This window comes from Papio anubis, chromosome 11 (assembly GCF_008728515.1).
Source record: "Papio anubis isolate 15944 chromosome 11, Panubis1.0, whole genome shotgun sequence".
Taxonomy (NCBI): Eukaryota; Metazoa; Chordata; class Mammalia; order Primates; family Cercopithecidae; genus Papio; species Papio anubis.
In genome coordinates this window covers 57,110,863-57,137,219 of record NC_044986.1, presented here as the reverse complement: position 1 = coordinate 57,137,219, position 26,357 = coordinate 57,110,863, and the positions used below count along the sequence as shown (strand labels likewise).

The following is a 26,357-nucleotide window of genomic DNA, read 5'->3' as shown; positions in this document are numbered from 1 at the left end:
GGATATTATTGAGTCCAGTATAAGAAGTGAGGTCATCTTTGCTTTTAGATTAGGAACCATTATGAAAGGAGGAGTGGTGCCAATTCGGGAAAGCCTCACAATTCAGCTTCTTTCCAGGAACTGATGGGTAGGTCTCCTTCCAGGACACTGGTGTTTCTAAAGCACTTGTATTCCTTTTGAAGTGGTATCTATATACAAGTTAGTGCACTACACACTAAATTACTTCAAAAGCTTTACATCCACATAGTCAGAAGATCAGGGTTAGAATTTTGTATTGGTCAGAATTCTGGGTCCCCCTCTGCTAACAGAGAGCCAGTCACTTATCCTCTGGGAAATGTCTTTTCCCCGTCTCCCCCATTTGGAATAATTCTTGAGGTTGTCATAAAGATTAAATGACATGTATATTACAGATGCTTGATAGGCAGGAAAATGTAATATGAACATAGGGGAAATTATTTATCTGAAATAGGGTGTTTGTGTATGTATCTGTAGTCCACTTATTTTCCTTGTTTCTGCATGTAGTTAGCTAACTTGTACAGACGGGAGAACACACAGCAGTTGCAAGTCAATGGCAGAGCAAAATATTCAAACCTCAAATACTAAACTTTCTACCTCATACAATTTGGTGGAAGCTTTTATGTATAATACTTACAGTCAGCATTTGGGGAGGGAGGAGTTAGGGGAATGATACAGTTGCTATATTATTAACTTTTGGCACTCTCAAATCAAATGATACCCTATGCTGCACAGCATTGTTTAAGGGGCCTCATAATGAGCCCATTTTTACACTTATGAGTAGGTGTAGAGCTTTACATCTTACAAAACATTTTCCACAAACATTATTTCATTTAGCCCTCTTAACGACTTTTTGGAAAGTTATTATTCTTGTCCCCACTTGATATATGGAACTTTGCGGTGCAGTGGGTTAAGGAAATAGCACAGAATTATATCCCAGTTAGTGAGATGGCCAAAATACAATTCCGTTTTCTTTCTCTTTGTGCTACCCTCTGATCCCTTTAATCTGTGTTTCATTTTTGGTTTTTTAAACTTGTTTCATAAAAAGAAACAGTTATATGAAACAGGTGGTCAGGCAAGATAGCCTTAAACATGCTATGACACATAAATGTAATTTATTTTTAATTAGGTAAAGTTGAAATCTAGCATTAACACCTTTTGTAATATTAAGAATGTAGTTCGTGAAATAAATTTCTCTCTCAAATGTAGATTTTTTCCAGTACAAAATCATAGTTTTGCTTATTAAAAAGTCAAAGATACACATTATACATTAAACTGTTGTCTTTTTCTTTTCTGGAGTTGTGACATACACGTTTTTCAATCTGCTAAGCCATGCCTAAACAAAGTCAGACAGATGACCATAAAAACTGTTTGCTACCTCCTCTTATGCATGTTAAGTTAGACCAGTGGAACACCATCTTGGTAGGATAAATTTTGACAGAAAGACTGTAGTTAGAGTTGCAGAATTTGCAAAATCACATTTTTACCAAAATCACCCTACCCCAACAGAAAACCTAATGAATGAATCCACACAGAAAGGACTTTAGGCAAACCCACACAAATAATTTAACATACTATAAGAAAAGGATACCTTTTCGTCTATTTTCAGTACATAGCCTGCATTTCATTGGTGCCCAGTAAAATAGAAACTGCAGTGGAGAAGACACTTTGTCTTCATAGAACTAACAATGAAAAGTGCACAGTATCTAATGCTTCTGTCTTTAAACGGGTAATCCTAGGAAATGCCAAGAATAGATCCATTAGGTTAACCTGAGTATTCATCTATAAATCTGTTTCCAAAATTATGCTTTTTTAAAAAAAAAAAAAAAAAAAAAAAGAAGCTTCTCCTGGAAACCACGTCAATATCAACAGTCATAACTGGACTACAAACCTAAGAGTTAATGTCCACCTATAGCTTTTAGGGAAAAGACATCACTTTTTAGTTGATTCCCGCAACCAAAACTTGCTCTGACTTCCCCCACAACAGTGGGAAGACAATAGGAGCTTTAGAGATCTGAAAAGTTGGTCTGAGTAATACCTGAAATAATTCCCAAGTAGTCAAAATCCTGCAGAGCTGGGCCACTCAGACTGAAGGGTTTTTCACTTTTACCCCAAACTATGCAAAACTATGCACATATGCAAAAACTATGAACACACAGATTCGTTCAAAGACAGCCTGTGGTATTTGGGATAGAAAGGGTTAGTGATGGTAGGTTACGCCATGATGTTGACATATCCATGACATGAAAGCTGGGGAAGGGACCCTAGATGGAAGGCTGGACATCATCTTGTTGGAGACTAGTCTGACTCAGAAGCACCTTGGAGAAGTATATACTTTAGCAGGAATACTAGAGTGACTGAACGCAATAAGGTATTTTAGGAGAAACAGGTCCCAGGAGGTCAAGTCGTTTTCCTTATGACCCGTCAATACTTAGCATCAATGAAGAGCCTCAGAACAGTCAGTCTTTCCTGTTTGTCCTCACTAGCTGGAGCCCGACAGCCTATTAGGCCCGTGCTGTCCAGACCGACCTCACTGCTAGAAGCTAACATGTAAAATGATTTGTACAAGGCAGTTGCCACTAAACCACTGCTAAAGGCCAGTGCCCAGCCTTCTTATTCTCCTCCGTAGTCCAGAAGCATTTCCTTAAAAGTCAGAAAATCCATAAGCCTGAGCAGCATAAATATGTCACCAGCAGAGCAGACATAAATATGTCTTCCTCTTTAGGGTGCCAAAAAGTTGTTGGGTGTTATTAAAGCCACTGGCTTAACTGCAAAAATCTACTCCAACAACTGTTTCTCAATATACCTTTCTACCAAACACTTATTCTTTAAAATGGGGCCGTACATGAGCTTATTCTCTTTTGTGCTTCAAACCCCTATTAGTACTAGTCCCCAAAATTTCTCTGTAACACCTGGAACTCATCATCCAGGATAATTTCTTGTAAATAGCCAATGACAGCATCACATGCTGCATCCAGAGCAGAGAGATGGACAGCATGAATCTCTCTTCTTAGGTTAGCTCTGATTGAACAAAGCCACTGCTGTGTCCAGCTGCTTTGGTCCCAGGAGGCATCTGCACCTGTCACAAGGCTCAGCTTCGGCTACACGTGGCTAAGGTCTCCCTGTGTCTTACCAACCACTGAAATGCAGTCTTATAAAATAATCCTGAAAAGACCCTTTCTATAGGAGTTTTATGTAAGTACTTCTCTTACCTAAGAATGTTCTTGATAAAATTGATGGCAATAGAAATGTTGAACAATACATTTGAGTTGAAAATAGAGTTCCCTTGGGATGGTAGTACTTAATTTGCAATTTGAAAATTCTACCACCCCAGAATGTATTTTTTAAAACTCTTAAAAACTCAACAGCAAAAAGACAGACAATCCAATTATAAAATAGGCAAAAGACTTGAGCAGATATTTCAGCAAAGAGGAGATAAGAATGGCAAAAAAGGCCAATGAAAATATATTCAACATTATTATTCATTGGGGGAATGCAAATTAAAACTTACAATGAGTTGTCTCTGCACAACTATTATAACAAGTGAAACTTTTTAAAAAATGATGACAATACAAATGTTACTGAGGATGTGGAGATCTCTCATACATTACTGGTGGAAATCTGAACGGTGCAGCCATTTTGGAAAATGGTTCAGCAGTTTGTTATTTAGCATGTGACCTAGCGATTGCATTATTCAGTATTCATCCCACAGAAATAAAAACTTATGCTCACACAAAACCTACACACAAATGTTTATGGAAGTGTTTTTCATAATATTAATAGAAAAATACTGGGAACTACTCAAATATCCTTCAGTGGGTGAATGGATAAACACACTCTGGTACATCCATGCAATAAAAATTTATTCAGCAATAATAAGGAATGAACTACTGATGTGTTCAACACCATGGATGAAACTCAAGAGCATTATGCTTAGGAAAAAAAAAGTAAATCTCAAAACATTACATACTTACGTTCCCATTAATATAACAGTCTCACAATAATAAAAGAGCTCTAGAGATGGACAACAGATTTATGGTTGGGGGTGCAAATATAAAGAGGTAGTATGAGAGGATTCTTTTGTGATGGTGGAACAATTCTATGTCTAGATTGTGGGATTTTTTTTCTTTTTTTCTTTTTTTTGAGACGGAGTCTCGCTCTGTCGCTCGGCTCACTGCAAGCTCTGCCTCCCGGGTTTACACCATTCTCCTGCCTCAGCCTCCCCAGTAGCTGGGACTACAGGCACCCGCCACCACGCCCGGCTAGTTTTTTGTATTTTTTAGTAGAGACGGTGTTTCACCATGTTAGCCAGGATGGTCTCAATCTCCTGACCTCGTGATCCGCCCGTCTCGGCCTCCCAAAGTGCTGGGATTACAGGCTTGAGCTACCGCTCCCGGCCTGTGGGATTTTTTTTTAATCCTATGACTTTGATAAAATGGCTGCCATAAAAGTTAATCTAAAGTTTTTAAGTCACCTTTGTGCAATAGAAACATGAAAGTGTTTAAATACACAATGTTGCTTTAATTCCACTTAGGTACCATTTTTTATGTTTACTTAAAGGGAATGGTACTGATTCTATCAGCAAGCAATGATTTCAGTATACAAAAATTGATCGTTTCATGACAAGAGCAGGGATACACTCATGGCAGTGATTACAGGCGTTATTTGCTATGATTCCCTTTCTCTCTTCTCCTATTGGCAAAATACAGTCTGTACTACTTGCTGCATTTTCTCCAACTTTTCCAGTCTGAGGTTTTATACGTAAAGTTTGGGGCTGCATAGTACCATGTGGCAACGTCTTTCTTTGATCACTGCCCTTGTTTGGAAGGACTTCCTAGAACAATGACTTACTCTGCTGTATCTGAATTACTGTTGATACCAACTTATTTTCTTGAAAGTGCTTCCAGTTTCCCTCAGATTTAGGCACTCAACTAGGTAATTCCAAGATGGCTGACTTTCTTTATCCCCTTTAGAAGAAACATCTTTTCGAAGCCTGTGAGCCTTGGTGTGCCCTGGGGGTGGAGGTCAAGAGCTGAAGGGTACCCTGCCAGGTGGGGTCTTTGTGTGTCTTTCTGGTATAGGCGCCTGCCTATTATGTAAGAGAAGTATGACACTGAACTCTTTTTAGTTTAGAACTGAGAAAATGGAAGAAACTGAGGAAAAGCAGGCTGTTAAAAAGCAGGTCAGTGATAAAATAAGACTTTGGCACAGACCACCCCAGGTGCAAATGCAACTGTCAAGACATCGGAAAACTAACTTCTCCATGCCTGTTACCTCGTCTGTAAAATAATTAGGATAATAATAGCATCTGCCTTGTCAGTTGTTGTGGGGATTACATGAGAAAATGTGTTTTAAGCCACCCAGCCCTGTGCCCGCCACATATGGGGGCCGCAGTACACGTTGATTCCCATTTCTTTTGAGTTCCTACCCTATTTTTTAGCTGCCAGGGCAGTTTGAAGAGAAATGGCTTGCAATGAAGAGGACTGATTGCTAGGAGTGAACAGGGTTAATTAACTTTTCCCAAGAAATTTGTACCTGAAAAAGAATGTATTTTGATTAAGCCTTTGTAAGATAGAGTCATTTTGCAAAATACTAAGGGAAGTCAGTTTTTTTTTTTTTTTTTTTTTTTCCTGAGACTAAGTCTTGCTCTGTCACCCGGGCTGGCGTGCAGTGGCGCAATCTCGGCTCACTGCAATCGCTGCCTCCCAGGTTCAAGCGATTCTTCTGCCTCAGTCTCCTAAGTAGCTGAGACTACAGGCGTGTGCCACCACGCCCAGCTAATTTTTGTATTTTTAATAGAGACGGGGTTTCACCATATTGGCCAGGCTGGTCTCGAACTCCTGACCTTGTGATTCGCCCACCTCAGCCTCCCAAAGTGCTGGGATTACAGGCGTGAGCCACCGCGCCAGGATGGGAACTCAGTTTTATGCCAAGTAAATGATCACCCACCTCTTGGATGTGTTCTTGGAGTAGACACCTGTGCTTGACTTTTCACTACCCTCTCTGGTATCAAAGACTAGGACCTTGGTAACTCCATTTTCAAAGATACTGCCATGGGAATGGCTTAAACAAAGGAGGTTACCGGTGATACCTTTCCTCGTAAAAACATTGGATTCCACTATTTTCTGGGGTCTCTGGGGGATTCAGAGAGCACCAGGCAAGCCTTTGACTTCAAGAGAATATAAGCAAGCAAGGAAGAATAGAAATATCCACTGGACTGGAATTCACCTGGGAATCTTGGCCGTAGGGTAATTCATCAGGAAACTGAAGACGGTTTCCTGGAAGAAACTGAGGGACGGAGAAGTGTGTTTGCTTTTAGAATTTTTTCACGCATCCTGTTTTTGGAGGGATAAGCCAAAGAAGTAGCCCTTATAATAGGATGGACTCTCTTTTTCCCAGGCCTTCAGTATCTCAGGAACACATTACCTGAGAACTGGTGAGGCAAGAATGACATTGTTTCCATCTTTGTATCCCCCGCTCTCCGCATACAGCCTACTCAATAAAGGTATATTAAATTAATATATTCATTCCTCTGGGTAGCTGAACACAGTCGTGTCTTTATTCCCCAGTGGTCTCTTTGCAGGCTGGGAGTGATGGGTTTTGTTAGGCATACTAATTTTAGCAGGCTGACTGAAAGCTCCCTGAGGGCAGGAACCCAGTTGGTTGCTTTCATGTCACCTCTTTAGAGCTTGGCAAGACACCTGGCTTCTTGTCATTCTATAAGCATTTAAGTGAATGCATGAAAACTACCCCTGGTTCTGTCCTCAGAACTCACCGTCAGCCTGGGGGAGAGAACAGTTTCTGTGGGGAGGCATGGGCTGTCTGTGGAAGGCCACAGTCAATTTCACCACCTCACTCAGCCGTTTGCAGGAGGTTGTAAATCACCTCTGTACCCGGGTCGGGGTCAGCGGTGCGTCCCTACGCCCCCTGCGGGGACCCCTCCGGCCAAGTCGCAGAGGAAGGTAACCCAGAATGGAAGAGCCAGCCAACACGTGCAGCCGCCCAGGGAGGAGGAGGCTGGGCTAACGCAGCCCTTAGTCAGCAGCTGGGCTCGGTTTTGAAACAAAAGCCAATGTCCTCCCTCGGAGTCCGCGGCCGGTCAGCTCCTAGGGGGAAGAAAGCCATGCTGCCCAGCCGGTTAGTGGCCCAACTTACTTTTCCAAAGCCTGGGACAAAGGGCCACCAAAGGCACGGGAGTGGATGGGATGTTGGGGATGGGGTACGGGGACACAGATGGCCCAGACTCCCCCCTCCCGGCAGCGCGGGGAAAGGGCGGGGGTCTCCCATGCTCTGTGTCGGTTTGTCCCGGGCGATCCGCCTCCGTGCCCGGGCCCGTCGGGTCTGCGTAGAGCCAAGGCACCTTTGCCACCCGTGTCCCAGAGCACAGACACACCAGGCCCCGGTTTCATGAATGAAATCCAATCGTGTGGATATAAATAGCCGCGAAGGCTGCTAACGTCACAGTGCGAGCGGCGGCCGCCACGGCGGCGGAGCGAGGTGCCGGGTGCTCCGTTCCGCCCGGCTGCCCCGCCTGGGAGCGGGGTGGGGGCAGGCGAAGGGGAGGGCTGCGGGTGGAAAGGGGCGAGCCCCTCTCGCCCGGGACTGGGAAGAGCGGCCGCGGCGCCGGGCGAGGCGGCAGGGCGAGGCAGTGCCATGCTGCCTTTGTGCAAAGTTGGGCGGCGGGCGGCGCGCCGCGCGCAGGGGCCCCGCACACCCGCGACCGCGCGCAGCCGTGGCTGCTGCTGAGTGGCGGGGGCCCCCCCGCTCCCCCCGGCCCTTGAAGGCGGAGAGAGCTCGCGTCTCGCTCGGCTTCAGGGTAGGTTCTGTGTCGTGAGTGCTCTATGCTATGAAACTTCTCCGAGCAGCCGCTGCGGAGCCCCCACCGCCCCGGCCCCAGCGGGTGGCAAGTGCGGGCCCCGGGCCGTGCCACGCGGCCAGCAGCGCCCCGAGAGAGAGTTGTGGGACCGAGCCGCTAGGGGGGCCGCCCTCGCCTCTCCGAGAGGCCAGGAACCCTCCCATCAGAGGCGAGCACAAGAGATTTCTAGGAGCGCCCGCACAGCCGCACCCCTAACTTGGAGCTGAGAAAATGTACAACAGGCACCCTTATCAGGCTGGCTGCGCCAGGGAGGGGGTGGTGCCGCGCCGACGAGAAGGCGCTTCCCCTTCGAAGGCCAGTGTGGGGAAGGCAGGGCGGGTACCGGAGGACCCGAACAGGGGAATAAGCTAGCCCCTTTGGGGCTTGCACCCTCTTGAGAGTTGACTGGCCAGCCCACAGTTTGGCGTTCCCTTCCCCTCCCCCGCAACCCCGTGTCTATGGAGTCTGTTGTGAGTTGCTGTGACAACAGGAGAAGCTGCCATGAGGGGCTTGCAGAACACCTTACCTTGTCTGTGTGTGCTCGGCTTTGGGGAAAACAACCAAGGGGAGATGTGCAGGCAAGAGAATCCAGCCCTCTGCCCCCCGAAAGGAAGTGGAAGGCAGGCACAACTATGTACAAATATATCATTAGATCCTACTGTTAGCTGCACCGTTTCCATCCCCAGCAGTATCAAACATCTCAACTGAGGAGCAATGTCAATATTTAGACTTGGACAAGCCAAAAAGTTAGAAGGGAGCGCCAAGCACAGGGTTTTGACTTGGCTTTGCACGTTAGCACACAAGCTGTGCCTTTGGAGCTGACTGTACACATTTGCTGGGGGCAAAAATGCATGAAGGTTAATATATACACAGAGGCACCCAGATCTAGGAAAATCTAGGAAGTTAAGACCAAAAGAGTCGCCCTGACTTTGAACTTCCCCATCCTGTGCTCTTCACTGAGCCTTGTTGAACTCCAGCCAAACGCTCAGCTTGAGATTTCACTGGTTTGGGGCTCCCCCACCCCCAACCGAGGCTGTGGTGTACGTTCTACACCAACATACTCTAAACCGAAAAAAAAAATACCGTTATCGGTGGTTGCATCTTTGTATAAGTCCTCTGACGAGCAGCAGATAGTAAATAGTCAATAGGCTGTGTTTGTTTGGTCTTAGCAAGCCTTAGACCTTTTTAAACATACTCTGGTAAGTTTGTTTACAAACGCTATTTAGAAATTTGGAACTACGTTTCATTTCCAGTAACCTTGTAGATGCCTAAGAGAGTCACTGGTTGCTAGAAAATAAACACAAGCTCTTTTCAGTATAAATAATGTCTGCATTCTGCTCCACAGGTGGAGTGGGCAGTAAATTATTATATTAAACATGGTTTCCTCTGAGATTCCTGGATCATATTTGGACGTACTAATGGGAAAAAGCTTTAACCAGTTGATCCTAGTACAGAAGGCTTTGGAAAATCATTAGGAAGCAAGAATATCATAGTCAATATACTAATTTTGCCCATTATTGCTTTCCCAGAGTTTGAAGATAGTGTAAAATTTTTTAAGTGCATAACGCAAGCTGTGTGATCACACAGGTGGAAACAGAAACACATGTAACAGTTTGATGTTATTGGCTCAATAATACAAATGATAAGTTATACAAATACAACGGGAAAAAACAAAATTGTTTGCTCTTTTAATTATGATTATGTTGTCTAAAAATGCTATTTTGAATAGGATGACCACATCTATGACTTCTGTATTGTAAAATGCCTCTAAGATTTTCATTGTTATCTATCGGTTTGCGGCCAAATGTTTTTTGGGTTTTTTTTTTTTTTTTTTTTTTTTGGTATCGTCCCAAGTGCTCAAAAATGTATTTTCACAAATCCTGCAAAATGTTAACCTAGCTATTTCAGGATGTATTTGACCCTAAGAAATGCCACATTAACACTGGCACTTAGCAAAAGTAAAGCAGATTCTTCCCTTTCTCGGGGGAAAAAAAAGAAAACAACGTATGTTGAAAATTTTAGTGGCTCCCCATGTACTCCTGGCAGGCAGTAGAATTTATAAAGTATTTCTCTCTTTTATGTAGGTAAGTCCAGCTGTGAGCCGAGTGTTCTGTTCTTCACTTCCAGCAAGCCAGGTCAGTGTCTTTGTGCAAACCCATGACTATAGATTGGTAACATTCTGTATCTAATTTTGAGCATGCATTTCAGAACAGGTTTCTTAATCATTTGTCTTTTAAAAATTTTGTCTTTGACCTTTTTATGGACTCAGTTATGAATGTCATGAGTTCAATGATTATTAAAATTATTGCTTACTCTGTGAGTACCATGGTACAAATATGGGCCTCGAACCAGTTTGTCCTTCATACGACGTTTTATTTTTCACTTTAGGCATCAGAATGGTGCCCACGCTTGAGAATACTGGGGATCTGGGTGCTTGATAATTGAGGGTTTACTTCTATGCTAATCTTAGCACTCTGGGGTGGAAGAAACTTGATATAATAATAATTGACTTATTGAGCATGAATCACGGTTCAGGTAATGTGCTGCATTCTTTATATTAATAGTCTTATTCTGCTTCAAAAAGAAAAAAAAAATATCTCGGGGAGGTGAAACCACTACCTTGAGTTCCAAACTACAGGTGAGGAGTTGGAAGTTTAGAGACATTAAATAATATGTTCAATTCTTACTTCTATTAAATGGCACAAATAGGATTTTTTTTTTTTTTAAGTTTTTGTCTTACCCTAAGACCTAAACTCTCTAGTTGAAAAATTGTTTTCCACTAGGGAAACTGAAGACAAAGAAGGTTAAGTGACTTGTTTAAGATAATTTGGTAATTACTAGCACATATAATAACAATGGCCCAGCTGTTGCAAAATAATCAATTCTATTCTCTTAAGTAAATTAGTGAAATTGTAAGTATTCATGTGCACTTTCTGGCATGACACTGTCAAAGATATAAGAAAGTTTTTATTGTGGGGGTCTCTGGCCTTGAAGATTTTACGGAAGATTTAAAAGGCAAGATGTTAAACATTCAGGTATGAAACAATAGAGAATAAATCAAGATTTTACTTGCCAGAAGGCTGAATTGGGGATCAGTGGTACATTTATGAGAAGTTTAGCATTTTCCACTCTGTGGAATTACTTTGCAATTCCATATATGCATGAAAAAAAATTTCCAAGCACATTTTTTTTTTGTCTGGGTAGATGATTAATCGGTGAGAGTTTGGGAAAGGGTAGAATGTAGAATTTCAACCCAACAGGGAGAGATTATGTAGTCATCCAGAACCGCTAAATTGCAATATCTCAAACTCAAAGATGTTATTGCTTCACAAGCATAGTAACCTAAAATTGTGAGCTGTTTGAATCTGCACGGCATCTTTGAGAAAGCATAATAATTTGGCACGATGTTTAAAAGTACTGGATTTTTCCTGGAACCTCAGTTTGTCTGAAAGGCACCACGTAGATGGATTCGGATACGTAATAGATAAATCCTAACCAAAGTCCTGATAACCAAATATTAAGCAGGCCTTTTTCAGGTTTTGCCTGAATTGACAGGCTTCTCTCTCTTCTGTTCCCCTAGTTCCTTTCTCCCCTCTTTCTTTTCATAAAGTAATTTGTAACAGTTGTGAATCCTTCTTAGCTAGTTTTATATAAAGGGGTACTAAAAAATGAAATGGGAAACAAATTATGAAAGCAAACCTTAGGATATCATCTTTTTTAATGTACTGATAACCCCCACTCAAGCTAATAGCTCTAAAATCTTAATTAGTGAAGATATTTTTTAAGCATTTAAAGGGATGTTATAAGCTGTCCTATAACACCTCTGTCCTGTAAAAGTTGTTGTATAGTGGATCATTACAAAATAGGTCACATTCTATAACAGCACTATTATTATTGGGAAGATCCCATTACAGGCCAAGACCTCATCAACAGGGTTAGTTGTGATAATGGTATATAACAAAAATATCAATATAGCAACCATAAACCTATAATTTTAAGCACTAAAATTATACTTTGAATCATATAACATTATGAACAAAAGAGATCTAGGAATTAGCATGGTATCTCTAATAATAATTATTTAGCAATCATTTGTTTTCTCTTTTGAATTTCATAAGGCTTTGGTTAGTATGCATGACTTACCTCTTTTAAAATGGCTGGAAACATTTGAAATTCTGCCATTTTTTGCTCAAGAAATATACCTGTAGAAAACAGAGAAATGTTTAAAACTTTCTCTTGGTCTTTTAGAAAATAGGCCATTCAAGTTTCCCTCTGGCTTCATGTTTTAGGGTTTAAAGAGCATAGGTGATTTGAATGCTTCTCTTCTCCACCAGGCTTCCCACCAACATCACAAGACCAAAACAAAACTTGGAGAGGGAGGGAAAAATAAGTTCCAAAAAGTGTGTGTAGACGAGGGCAGGAGATGGGTGAGTGTGTGGGCAGCAGGGAAGAGGAAAAGGAAAGGGAAAGCTTTTGGGGGAAGGATCAAGAAGCAGTCACTCCAATGGATGGGATATTTACAGATTAGTTATTTGTTAGCATCAGAATTTTTTTATTTTTAGTTTGTAAACAAATAGAACCCACTTCCTCCTTTTCCTGGCACCTTTTGTTCCTTGTGCCCATAGGACAGATATTGGAAAACTGGCAAAAGATGCCAAAAAGGATGGACATGTGATTATGACTGTCACTTTTTCCAGATGTCCCAGGACACTCCTGTCTTCAGAAACTTCCTTGAGCTCTGTCATCAAATACATCAGCATGCCTCTGATCTGGCTTTATCCACTAAAGAACGAATTAGCAAGTTTTACAAAGAAAGCAATGCCAATAGGTCTAGAAGAAAGCAATTACATGTCTCCACTGTGCACCTGAGTTTATTTATTGTGTAGACACAGGTTAATGGCAAGTTCCCAGTGTTAATAAGGTTATGATCTTAGGTTCTATCTCTCTGTGGAGAAATTTCCTTTGAATTGTTACCCAACCATAGACCAAACCCTTAATGACTGCTGCGATAACAATAAACTAGCATTTATGCCCCTACTAGATGCCAGACACGTTAACTAAATTGCAGCTAATATTCATGATCAATTCCAACTTTACAGAGGCAAGAAATGGAACTCAGAGATGTTAAAGAACTACTAGGAAACAGAGCTTGGATTTGCACCCAATGCTGTCTAAGAACTTGAATATATATTTGCTCTCAATAACACCTCCCCGCACCCACCACCAAAAGCAACGCTTTAAACCATTTCATTCCAGGTTACTCTTGCAGATGTTGGAGCATAGAAGTTATTCTTCTGGGTTTGTTTCTACTTTCTAAATTTTGTATTTAAATTTGAACTACATAACATTTTTGCCTAGATAAATTGGCTAACTGTTTAGGTCATTTTAAATGTATTTTGATGGAAGGTGTCACAATCTTAAACAGTTGGGTCAGAGAGAGTTGAATCATGGAGCCAGGAATGTCCTTATTAAGGATACCTAGCCCAACCTCATGTGGATGGAAAACACTGGCACCCAGAGAGGCAACGTAACTTGACTACTCTCATAGTTAATAAGTGACACCGTCTGAACTGAACCCAGGCTTCCAAGTCCCAGCCAAAGCCCAGTGCCGTTACATAACACTGCCTGAAAAATGCCAAGTCTTCTAAATCTTCCAACATAGCCTGAAATACAACTAGCAAGTATGATATACATGTGAAACCCAAGGTACATCCAGAAATGCTGATAAGAGAATTCTAGTCGTGTAAAGATCTGGTGGGTACTAGGAGAAACCTCACTTATCTTCGGTGGTGTGGGAGATAAAATAGTCTTTTTCCCTTATTCAAAACATAACACCCTTCTAAGCTGTCTTTGTTACAAGAACCCTTCCAAGCTGTCTTTGTTATGTGATCCATTTGGCGCTTTTTCATTTTGACCAAACTCTGGCTTTTCATTAACTATGCAACTTAGGTGAAATATGACCTTACTTTCCTCAACTGTAAAATGGGAACAGTATCCCCTCCCCCATCAGAGGGTTATGAGGATGTTATAAAAGCCTCATGCATGTAAAGCACATAGTAGGTGCTCAATAAGGGTTAGCTCTCTTCTTAGCCTTCCTAGAGTATGTCAAAAGAAAATGTTTTAACATATTAGGGCAGTTGTATCATTTTGTCTCTAAATTTACTGGAGTCATTTGAATTCTGATTTGCAAGGAATGGTTATAGGAACCTTTTTTTTCTTGAACACAACAGGCCCAGAGGTGTCTCTGGGTTCCAGTGGCCCAGTCTCCATTACATTTGTTTTCTTCACACTCTAAGGTTGCCAAAGTTTACTTGCATTGAATTATTTTATTGCCTTAGTTTCTGCTGCAAACTAATACCAAGCTTCTTTTGCAGATTTGTGGCTCTCATTTTCTTCCAGACACTGTTCCTAAGTAGCTAACGTGTGTTCTACATGGAACTTTGTATCTCAAAGCCACTATTTCCAGCCAGATAACTAAGAAATATTTCCGGAGAATATTATTGCCAGTAGAAAATTTTTGCTTTCAATTTTGAAATGTGAGACTTTCCTACCTTCATTTCAATTCACTGTAGTATTGAGTATTTGAGGTATGCTGCTCCTGCCTTTTCTTTTTGTCTCGTGTTGCTGACTGATATATTGATAGGAAAAGCATAAACACCACAATTTCCCCATTTCACCGGCAGCACTTGATAAGTACCCTGGCCTAAATTACATCGCTGGGAAGTGTTTTCTGCACTCCTCTCCCCAGCTGCCACATTTCGTCATGTGGCACTTGCTGCCCTGCTTTGGACTTTTGGAACCGAGTCCTTGCCAACACCTCCAATTCATCACATATGTGGAGGAAAGCTACTGCTTTGATATATATTTTTTAAATACTTGTACCTGTTTTTCCTTTTTTAGTAATAATCCAAGTGGCCTAGAATAGACTTTATTATCCTGATGGTGCAATTTCACTTTTAGTATTTGGTAAATGCATATTACAGGATGGATGTCCTTTTCTTCAAATTTAAAAGTAGCAAGTATATGTCTTTCCCAGTGCTATGAAGTGGCTGAACTGGGGCTAGGTGCTGAGAACTCACCAGTTGCTATATTGTCCTTAACCTTCTACTAATCTCAAACTGATTATATGTAAGTTTTTATTCTTACCAAGGAATTAATTGCTTTTAAAGCTGTGCACAAGCTTTCACGTGTGTACAACAAGAATGGGCATCTTGTTAAAGTGCAGATTCTGATTCAGTAATTCTGGGATGGGGCCTGAGATCATGCATTTCTAACAAGCTCCCCATTGATGCCAGTGCTGCTGGTCTGTGGACCACACTTTGAGTCATGAGGTCCTAAAGAATAGTGGTTACTATATCTTATGCTGAAATTCATGCTTCATAGGCCATAACCAGACCTTATTTTATTTGCTTGTTTCTTGAATCATAATAGAGAGCCATGGAATCTTAAACATAGGGGGGATGTAGGTGGTGATGACCTGGTAAATCAACCAGCTCTCCTGGAAAAAAGTAAAATGCGTGTATGTGCATACACAAATTGACATAAATTTTAATGACATAAAGAATGTGTAGTACACTGTTTACAAATAATAATAAACTCTGTAATACTTGTTATTGTAAATTCAGTATAGCCGGTTAGGTCTCACAGTATGCTTTTGTTGTTTTTTGCAGAACTCTTCTACCCATAGGCCAACCTATGTTGCAGTTGATTAAGGGGTGCAGCTCCCATATAAATGCTGGCAGGTATTTTCTTTTATGTTAATCAGTAAGACAAAAGTGAAACATCAAAGACATATGTCAGAACTCTACTCATTCATCCATGATGTGAATCACTTCCTTGCTGAACCGGATGATAATTTTTAATACTGAAAGAATATTTTTCAAACGTACTATTCATAGTGCCACACCTCCACATATAGCACACTTTTAAGTTTAATCTCCATTATTAACAGTTTTAAATTATTTTCTTAGATCTAGAACAATAAAGCAAGCACTGATTGGTAGTGGCTGCTGATTTCTGTGGTGTAAATATTCCCACCACGTCCAATTTCAAGCTGCTGATGTGGCTGAGCACAGAGTTGGAAAGAGATGACGCAGTGTCACACCATTGTATTGTACTTTCACCATATAGATAAAATTGGCATGAATAGCCTCCAAATATAGATAATAGTAAACAGAAATAGCTAGAAAGTGATGCGTTTTGAGTACTTATTATCTTTGTTTTTAGTATAATTTATGTAATTGTAAACTGATGTAATTTAATTTTTAATACTGGCACTAATGGGCCTGCAAAATTCCTAAAAATTTAACAACTAGTTCTTGTGGGCTAGTAGGGGCTGGCTTCTGCACACCGATGGATATAGATCATCTGGTGTAGTGATTCCCAACCTTGCTTTACACCGAATACCTCAAAGAAGTTAGAGCCTACAGTTTTAGTAGATCCATGTTAGGGCCCAGGAATCTGAACTAAAACCATTTTATGAAGTATATCTTATATTTCAAAAACAAATTATAAGTATATAAAAAATTTTCCTAAATTGAATACACTCACATAACCAGCACCTAAATATAGAAACAGAACATTACCAGCACCCAGAAGCCCTTCTCATGCCCCTATCCAGCCACTACCCAATCAATGTAACCCTTATCTTGACTTCCAATACCATAAATTAGTTTTGCCTGCTTTTGGACTTTATATAAATGAAATCATATCCTATGTATTCTTTTGTGCCTGGCTTCAATATTATGTTTCTGAGATTCATCCATAATATATGTAGCAGTAGTTCATTCATTTTTAGTGGTGTATAATATTCCATTGTATAAATAGGCCTCAATTTATTATTTTTTATCCATTCTACTGTTGATGGGTTGTTTCCAGTTGTTGGCTATTTTGGATAGTGCTGCCAAGAACATTCTTGTACAGAGAGCAGTATGCAAAACAAAACAAATCCCCCAGTGAGTCCAATGAGCAGCCAATCTCGACTGCCTTCTCTGTATCTTCCCCTCCTCTCTATGTCTCATATAACACACCCACAGCCATTGATCCTTTCATGTGAACGTACTTTTAAAACATAAGCCATGAGGCCCATGTGCTTCCATTCATTAGAGTATGTTCTCCTGGCTCTTTACAATACAGGTTCACCAGCTCTCCATTTCATCAAGATATCTGCATTTGTTCTCTCTAAATAGGGATGAGATTTGGCCTCACTTCAGTAAGCATGGGAGAATAATCGACACAGTGGACATGGAGCCAAAGGCTAAATTTGGCAGCTGATCATTAAGGCTCCTGGAAAGAGGCTTCAAGTAAAGGAACTTGTTTCCCTTTGTGTGTATCAAACAAAAGTCAACAATGAACCCTTAGATCAGATTCTAATATTCTTTAAACTCTATTTATTTGAAGTAGACCAGGGACTCTCTTCTGACATGACTACTGAAGTCTCTCGAAGTCTCATGACTTGATCTGGAAAGATTAGAGAATGTTTTCCCATGGCCTTGTTCCTACACCTAGCATGCAACAGGTATATCCTTGTTGCATTGTTCTAGGCTGAGGGGCTATGTAGTTTTTATGGTTGGGCCTATTGAGGTATTAGTTCCTTTGATAGAAGTAAAGGGAGCTGAATAACTCCAAGAGCTTGGAACTCCAAGATGATATACTGATGAGTGGGACATCTGCTCAGGATTGAAAAGAAGGGTCCAGGAGTAGCAAGGCTGTTCCTTACCATATAAAAGACATTTCACACAAAGTTCTTAAGGTATACAGAGACAAGGTCAAGAGTAGATGTTAATTTCACATAATGAAGGAAGAATGTTTTCTCACACACGAAGGTATTTTATTTCCTTGTTTTCCTACCTCCATGCCCTCTTTTTTGTAAAATTTCTTTGTTTCACAAAGAACATATGTTCACTACAGAAGAAATGGAATACATAGATGAGAAAAATTAAAAAATTAAAATGAATTATAATCCTATCCTATAAAAGATGTTGGCATTAGTATTTTAGTATATCTCTATCTCAATCTTTTTGTGTGTATTTAGGCACATAATTTTTAAGGAGTAGTGTTATTCGGTAAATTTTAAAATCTTTTTTAATTTAAAGATTTATCATGAACATCTTAATATAACAATAAGTGTACTCCTATAGCACATTTTTGATGGACATATATTCATTTTTCTTTAACCCATCTCCCGTGTTTGGACTTCTAAAGTTATTTTTGTTTCCACAAATAGTGATATGATGATGAACATTCTTTTTTTTTTTTTTTTTTTTTTTTTGACGGAGTCTCACTCTGTCACCCAGGCTGGAGTGCAATGGCGTGGTCTAGGCTCGCTACAACCTCCGCCTCCTGCCTCAGCCTCCCAAGTAACTTGGACTACAGGCGTGTGCCACCACACCCAACTAATTTTTGTATTGTTAGTAGAGACGAGGTTTCACTATGTTGGCCAGGCTGGTCTCGAACTCCTGACCTCGTGATCTGCCTGCCTCGACCTCCCAAAGTGCTGGGATTACAGGTTTGAGCCACCATACCCAGCTGATGAACATTCTTTAAATGAAATCTTTTTCTATACATTTATTATTTTTCCAGGAATAAAACCTTAAAATTGGATGAAAGTTATGACATTTTAAAGTCTTTTGACTTAAAATTTCTAGTCGCACTCCAGACTGGTATCATTTTCCACTTCCACAAACAGTGCTTCATCCTGCTTTTTAAAATCGTACAATCTTTCATGTAATAATTTCTACCTAAAGTTGGAAGGTATAGGAACATGCCCTGAAAAATACTAGCTGGAAACTATTCGTTGTTATTAGCCAATAACTTCAAATAAAGTAAGAGATCTTAGGAAGTCTGGTTAATTTTCCACCAGCACTTTTGCGTTTATGGTCTAACATTGCTGTGAAAACCTGACAAAACGTTTCTTCCTTTGCCTGAATCAAAGCACAGCCTAGTCCTAACGAGCATATGATAGTCTCATGAATGTTTACATACAATTGCTTGATTGTCATTGTATCCGAAGACCACAGCAGGTGGTCACCCTGCTGCTCCTGAAGCTAACCTGGTAACATCTTTAGAGAATGCTTTCAATGAGTAACTTACTACAGAAGGCTGTGGAGACTTTTCTTCATGAGTATGGGTTTTTAAACACCCACCGTCTACAGCCTTGGTGTTAGCTTTCTTAAATGAGCACTTACAACTTTGCCATCTCTAAAGACTTGACCAATATTTTGATTATTAATTCTTGACAAAACTTCCCCATTCACCTCTTAGCTAAGCCCCACCCCCATGAGGATGATAGGGCCTCCAAAATCAATGTGTAGAGTTTTTTGTTTCTTTCTTTTTTTTTTTTTTTTTTTTTTTTTACTTTAAGAAAGTATTGAAGTATAACACATAGAGAAATGTATGCAGATCACAAATGTACATCTTGATGACTTTTTGCAAACTGAACATACCTATGTAACTGGCACCTAGATCAAGAACCAGTACACCACCAGTGCCCTACTTCTGGTCACCACCCGACTCCACCCTCAGTGTGTTTGAAACACCTCACATTTTATGTCCAGGGTAAGTCCTTCATTTACAGAATTCTATGTTTGCCTGAACCATTACTTTATATGAGCTAGCTACTGTTAGCTTCCATCAGGATGTCTCCCTTGTCACTGAAAATGTGTAGAAGTCTGCCTTTCCAAGTAAAGATTGCAACGTTAAATTTGGGCACTGAGTGTGCATCAATATTTATGTGTTTGTGATTTCCAGGTACACAAATACATACATGGCATGCATACCAACAAATCTAGAACTACTTTCTTCTTAATGAATGTAACGCTGAATTATGCTATATTGATCTGAGCTTAGACTATCTTTAACTACAATTGATTGCCACAGAATATTTCATGTGCCCTGTTTCCAGTTTTTTAAAATTGCTCATTTCAGTTACCGTAAGTATTCCCTTTGAATGCTCAAGATTTAAAAGCCAAGAATTTTTCATCTTCTGTTTGAGATAGAATTGTATGTGTTTGTCCTGAATATCCACAGCTGTCTTTTTATATGGTTCAATTTCTGTGTTTGATATTCAGAAAAACATCATTTTGATTCCTGTGGGGTTTTTTTAATGTGAGAGCTCGAGTCAGAGAAAGAAACAGGTTTAGCAGACTCTCTATGCTTTTTATGTACATATGGTTTTGAAAAACAATTTATGTGTTATCAAAAATCATGTATTATGATTGGGTTGTACTCTTAGTAGAAGTGTACTCTTAGTAGAAGTGACAATCAAGGGTTATACTTAATCTATCCATTAGTTTTTAAAAAGCTAAAACGTCTTTCTCATTATAGAAATAATATGTCTAAGAATATTATTCAGCCATAAAAAGTAATGCAGTACTGAAAGGTGCTACAATATGGATGAAACTGCAAATACTACGCTAAGTGAAAGAAGACAGACACAATAGGCCACATATTGCATGATTCCGTTCACATGAAGTGTCCAGAATAGGAAAATCTGTAGAGACAGAAAGTAGATTTGTGGTTGCCAGGGCTGGGGTGAATGAGAATAGAGAATGACTGCTAGGGGATACGTGGATACAAGGTTTCTTTGGGGGATAATGGAAATATTCTGGAATTAAATAGCAGGAGTGGTTGCACCACCCTGTGAATATCATAAACACCAATGAATTGTATACTTTAAAAGAATAAGTTGTGTAGCATGTGGATTTTATCTCACATTTTTTTAAAAAGCAAGACATGTGCATTGTAGAAAATTTGAAATCAAAAGTAAAGTAGAAAATGGCAGGAACAAGTTATAGCCTCATTGTCCAGAAACAATGAGTGTTGCTTTCTAGTGTATTTCCTTCCAGTTTGTTTTGTTTTTCATGTATTGTTGTTGCAGAGGGAAAACGTCAATGTTGCTTCCTGTTACATGACAGAGATACAGTTACTGAATTTTAAATAGTCACATATTAAAACCAACCCAACCCCCTTAAAAAAGGGTAAGTCCCAAGAAAGATTTGTTTATTTGTCAGAGGGAAGTAATGGATGGGAATGCAAGTAAGACAAGCAGAGAATGATGGCTAGCCCTGTAAGAAGGGATGAAGAAGGACCTGAAAGGAAGAGATCCCAGGTCCTGAGAGGCAGAAAGACAGATTTGAGCAGTTGTCATGAAAGGTGAGACTCCAGAGGCGGCAACATTTCAAAGAGACTTTTTTAGGAGGTTCACTGTAAGATGTGTAACAGGTGAGGTAAGCCACACCTCTCTATTCATAAGCAGCTACATGGTTCACAGCTTTCTAAGAATCAGTTTGTGTTTCTTTTGCTTTGCCACTGTGCTAAGACACTGCTTCAGGTGAGTGCGTGAGGCACAATTTTATTTGGGTTACGCATGCTTATTTACTGTTGTTTCAGTCGAATGTATTTCACATTACTATTCCACATTTTTCCTCAATAATATCAGCATTTCTCTGGATTATTGCAAACTCATCATAAGCATAACTTCGATGACAACCTTATTAGATAAGACGTACTGATGTTCTCTTTAGCACAGAGGTTGAAATATTTCACAAGCATTATCTAATATAATCTTCACAACAACCCATGGAAGGAGATAATTATCCCCAGTTTACACATAAGAAAATACAGACTCCGACAGATTAATTTGTCTAACATCACTTAGTAAGTATCTTAATCATTCCCTCACTTGTCATAGGTTGTTTTCATTTTTTTTAAAGATATGGTAAATATATTTGCTTTTAAAACATTTCCCATTTATAAAATTATTACCTTAGATGGATATATTAGAAAGTATTTTTTAAATTTACAAGGGTTGAGATTTTTTGTTCATGTTACAGAGCTTTTCCTTTCAATTGTTTCATTTACTTCTTTGTGGGCAGAGAATTTGGTTGACAACAATTTACACTTTGGGGGATTTGGGGCCTCATGGCCCAGTATGTGGTCAGCTTTTTAAATGTGCCAAGAACACTTGAAAGAAAGCTATCTTTCTATAGGTTTAAAAATGTGGGATATTTATTAATTTAGCCTTAGTATTTGTTATTCAGATCACCCATGTGTTGTTTATTTTCACTTTCTTAATCTGACATTGCTTTATTCTGATTTTTTGTCCCATATATTTGTTATTGTTGTGAGTTTCTCCTTATACTTAAAAAGTTTTCTTCATTTTATTCTATGTCCTTTGGTCTACGAAGGTTCATGTGACTTCTATTATGAATTGGCCTTTTGTAACCTTCTAGATTATCTCTGGCAGATACTTTTTCTATACCATTTTGTAACCAAATTCAAAATAACTACATAGGATGATCTTACATTTTTATTGGCTTTGGTTTCCATAGTTCTTTAAAGCCTTGATGCCTTTGTTTGTTTTTAGTATTTAATTTTCAGTTATCTCTAGGTGTTTTGGCTAGTATCTTTGAGCAGTTTCCTTAAGGGAACTTGGGTTTTTTGACCTGAGTCTTTGATATCTAAGAACAGCTTTATGTTGCTTTCATATAAATATCAATTTGACCCAAGTCAGAAATTTATTATGATGTCCTTTTTCTTTCAAGAATCTGTTTTTTTAATTTTTCATTTTCAATTATTATGGATGCATGTTAGTTGTACATATTTATGGGGTACATGTGATATTTTGCTACAAACATAAAATGTATAATAATCAAATCATGGTAACTGGGTGATATGGTTTAGTTCTGTGTCCCCGCCCAAATCTCATATCCAATTATAATCCCCACATGTTGAAGGAGGGGCCTGGTTGGAGGTGATTGAATCATGGGGGCAAACTTCCCCCTTGCTGTTCTCATATTGGAGTTCTCAGGAGATCTGGTTGTTTAAAAGTGTGTAGCACTTACCCCTTTGCTCTCTCTCTCCTGCTGCCAAGTGAAGACACGCTTGCTTCCCCTTCGCCCTCCACCATGATTGTAAGTTTCCTGAGGCCTCCCAAGCCATGCTTCCTATACTGCCTGTAGAACTGTGAGTCAGCTACACCTCTTTTCTTTGTAAATTACCCATTCTCAATTCTTTATAGCAATGTGCAAACAGACTAATACATTGAGGTATCCATAACTTCAAGCATTTATCATTTTTTGTGTTAGAAACATTCCAATTCCACTCTTAGTTATTTTAAAATATGCAATAAATTATTGTTAATTTATTATAGTTGCCCCATTGTGCTACCAAACTCTAGATCTTACTCCTTCTGTGTAACTGTATTTTTTACCCACTAGCCATCCCCTTTCTGTCCCCCTTTCCACTACCCTTCCCAGCCTCTGCTAACCACCATTCTATTCTATTCTCTACCTCCGTGAGCTCAAATTTTTTTTTAGCTCCGATATATGAGTGAGAACATGAAATATTTGTCTTTTTGTGCCTGGTTTATTTTATTTAACATAATATCCTTCAGTTCCATCCATGTTGTTTCAAACAACAGGATTTCTTATCCATTCATCTGCTGATGGACACAGGTTTATTCCATATCTTAGTATTTTAAGTAGTACTGCAATAAACATGGGAATGCAGATATCGCTTTGATATACTAATTTTCCTTTTTTTGTTGTTTTGGATATATACCCAGCAGTGGGATTGCTGGATCATAAGAGAGTTTGATTTTTAGTTTTTTGAGGAACATCCATATTGTTTTCCAAAATGGCTGTGCTAATTTGCATTCTCACCAGCAGCTTGCAAGGGTTCCCCTTTCTCTATATCCTCACCAGCAATCATTATTACCTGTCTTTTTCATAAAAACCATTTTAACTGGGGTGAGATTATATCTTATTGTAGTTTTCACTTGTGTTTCTCTGATGACTAATGATGTTGAGCATTTTTTCATATATGCGTTAGCTATTTGTACATCCTTTTCTAAGAAATATCTATGCAGTTCTTTTACAATTTTTAAATTGGATTTTTTTTCTGTTGAGTTATTTGAACTCCTTATATGTTCTGGTTATTAATCCCTTGTCAGATGGGTAATTTGCAAATATTTTCTCCCATTCTGTGGATTGTCTCTTTACTTTATTGTTTCCTTTGCTATGCTTGATGTAATCCTGTTTGTCCATTTTTGCTGTGTGATCTCAGGAAATCTTTGCCCAGCCTAAAGTCCTGGAGTGTTTCATCAATATTTTCTTATAATAGTTTCATAGTCTGAGGTCTTAGATATAAGTATTTAATCTATTTTGATTTAATTTCTGTGTGTGGCATGAGACAGGGGTCTAGTTTCATTCTTCTGCTTATGGATCTCCAGTTTTCCCAACACCATTTATTGAAGAGACTGCCTTTTCCCCAGTGTATGTTCTCAGCACCTTTGTCAAAAATAAGTTGGCTGTAAATGTGGGAATTTATTTCTGGGTTCTCTGTTCTCTTCCATTGGTCAGTGTGTCTGTTTTTATGCCCGTCCCATGCTTTTTTGGTTACTATAGCTTTGTAGTATAATTTGAAGTCAGATAATGTGATGCCTCCAGCTCTATTCTTTTTGCTTAGGATAGCAGTGATGATTAATACTGAGTGTCAACTTGACTGGATTGAAGGATGCAAAGTACTGATCCTGGGTATGTCTGTAAGGGTGTTGCCAAAGGAGACTAACACTTGAGTCAACTGAATCTGTAGATTGCCTTGGGTAGTATAGGCATTGTAACAATATTGATTCTTCCCATCTATGAACATGGAGTAACTTTCCATTTTTTGTGTCCTCAATGTCTCATAGTTTTCATTTTAGATAACTTTCACTTCTTCTAGGCATTTTGTTTTATTTGTAGCTATGATAAATTGGATTACTTTCTTGATTTCTTTTTCAGATTGTTCATTGTTGGCATATAGAAATGCTACTTATTTTTGTGTATTGATTTCATATCCTGAAACTTTACTGTTTATCAGTTCTGATCATTTTCTGTGGGATATTTAGTTTCTTCTAAATATAAGATTGTATCATCTGCAAACAAGGATAATTTGACTTCTCCCATTACAATTTGGATGCCCTTTGTTTCTTTCTCATGTCCAGTTGCTCTGACTAGAATTTCTAGTATTATGTTGAATAAAAGTGGTGACAGTGGGCATGCTAGTCTTGTTCCAGATCTTAAAGAAAAGGCTTTCACTTTTTCCTCATTCAGTATGATACATTCAGTCTGTTATATATGGCTTTTATTGTGTTGAGATATGTTCCTTCCATACCCAGGTTTTTGGGAAATTTTATCATGAAGGAATGTTGAATTTTACTGAATGCTTCTTTGGCATCTATTGAAATGATCATGTTGTTTTTTTCCTTCATTCTGTTCAGATGATGTGTCACATTTATTGATTTACATATGTTGAACCATCCTTACATCCCTGGGGTGAATGTCACTTGATCATGATGAATAATCTTTTTAGTGTGTTGTTGAATTTGATTTGCTAGTATTATGTTGAGGAATTTTGCATCTATGTGTATTAGATATATTGGCCTGTAGCTCTCTTTCTTTGTTGTGTCTTTGTCTGTTTGTGGTATCAGGATAACACTGGAGTCGTAGAGTAAGTTTGGAAGTATTCCTTCCTTCTTAATTCTTTGGAATAGCTTGAGTAGGATTGCTACTAATTCTTAAGTGTTTGAGAGTTTAGCAGTGAAGCCATCAGTTCCTTTCCTTATTTGTTTGTTTGTTTGTTTGTTTATTTATTTATTTATTTATTTATTTTGGACAGAGTCTTGCTCTGTTGCCCTGGCTGGAGTGCAGTGGTGCAATCTCAGCTTACTGCAACCCCTGCCTTCCGAGTTCAAGTGATTCTCCTGCCTCGGCCTCCCAAGTAGCTGGGATTACAGGCGTGCACCACCACACCTAGCTAATTTTTGTATTTTTAGTAGAGACGGGGGATGGGGTTTCCCCATGTTGGTCCAGCTGGTCTTGAGCTCCTGACCTCAAGTGATCTGCCCGCCTCAGCCCCGCAAGGTGCTGGGATTACAGGTGTGAGCCACTACGCCCAACCATGTCCTGGCTATTTATTTGATGGGAGACTTTTTTATTACTGCTTCAATCTTGTTACTTGTTATTGGTCTATTCAGATTTTGTGTTTCTTCATGGCTCAATCTTCGTAAGTTGCATGTGTCTAGGAATTTGTCCATTTCTTCTAGGTTTTCCAGTTTATTGACAGATAGTTATACATAATGGTCCCTAATGATTCTTTGAATTTCAGCAGTATCAGTTGTAACATCTCTTTTTTAATATCTGATTTTATTTATTTGGGTCTTCTTTTTTTTTTTTCTTAGTCTGGCTAAAGATTTGTCCATTTTACTTATCTTGTCAAAAAAATTCATTTTGTTGATTTTTTTCTGTTTTTATCTCAATTTCATTTCTTTCTGCGCTGATCTTTATTAATTATTTTCTTCTACTAATTTTGGGTTTAGTTTGCTCTTGCTTTTCTAGTTCTTTAAGATATATTATAAGGTTGTTTATTTGAGGTTTTTCTACCTTTTTGATATAGGCATTTATTGCAATAAACTTTCCTCTGAGTACCATTTGTGCAGTATTCCATA

The 26,357-nt window shown here is 39.2% G+C and overlaps 1 protein-coding gene across 12 annotated transcripts in view; it reads left to right on the top strand.

The window, feature by feature from the left end:
• RHOBTB1 (Rho related BTB domain containing 1) overlaps positions 1-26,357 on the top strand; it is a 142,334-nt gene that overhangs the window by 48,341 nt on the left and 67,636 nt on the right. For 2 of the 12 annotated variants that reach the window (XM_021943430.2, XM_021943435.2), the window contains exons 1-2: positions 7,617-7,831; positions 9,955-10,005. The exons of 2 other annotated variants lie outside the window; for them this stretch is intronic. The gene's annotated coding sequence lies outside the window, so the exon portion shown is untranslated. Of the gene's footprint in view, positions 1-5,890; positions 7,153-7,480; positions 7,832-9,954; positions 10,006-15,540; positions 15,613-18,378; positions 19,427-26,357 lie in introns of those variants that run through there. 8 more of the 12 variants (XM_003903917.4, XM_021943432.2, XM_009214866.3 and 5 more) reach the window with 7 other exon arrangements.